We start from the raw sequence: 471 nt of genomic DNA on the forward strand, positions 1-471 counted from the left end.
TTGCTGTACAGTTGAGTTGGAAGGGTCCTGAAAGGTCAGAGAATCATAGAACTGCAGAAAGTTGGGTTGGAAGGGTCCTGAAAGATCACAGAACTATAGGACGGGTTTGGTTGGAAGGGTCCTTATAGGTCATAGAACTATAGAATGTGTTGGAAGGGTCCTAAAAGATCACAGAACCATTGGATGGGTTGCAAGAGTCTCTGTAGACCAGAAACACAGAACTGTTTAATAGTTGGCCTGGACAGGTCCTGAAAGATGACAGAAGTATATGATAGACCGTCTTGGGAGGGTCCTGAAAGATCACAGCAATATAGCACGGGCTGAGTTGAAACAGTCCTGTAAGATCACAGAGCCATTGGATGGGTTGGGTTGGAAGAGTCTTTATAGATAAGAAATACAGAACTGCTTAACAGTTGGCATGGGCAGGTCCTGAAAGATCTCAGAACTACAGGACGGGTTGTGTTGGGAGGG

The sequence above is a fragment of the Lagopus leucura genome, unplaced genomic scaffold, assembly GCF_019238085.1.
Source record: "Lagopus leucura isolate 7727_CA_CO unplaced genomic scaffold, USGS_WTPT01 34588-0_obj-0_obj, whole genome shotgun sequence".
In the NCBI taxonomy this organism is placed as follows: Eukaryota; Metazoa; Chordata; class Aves; order Galliformes; family Phasianidae; genus Lagopus; species Lagopus leucura.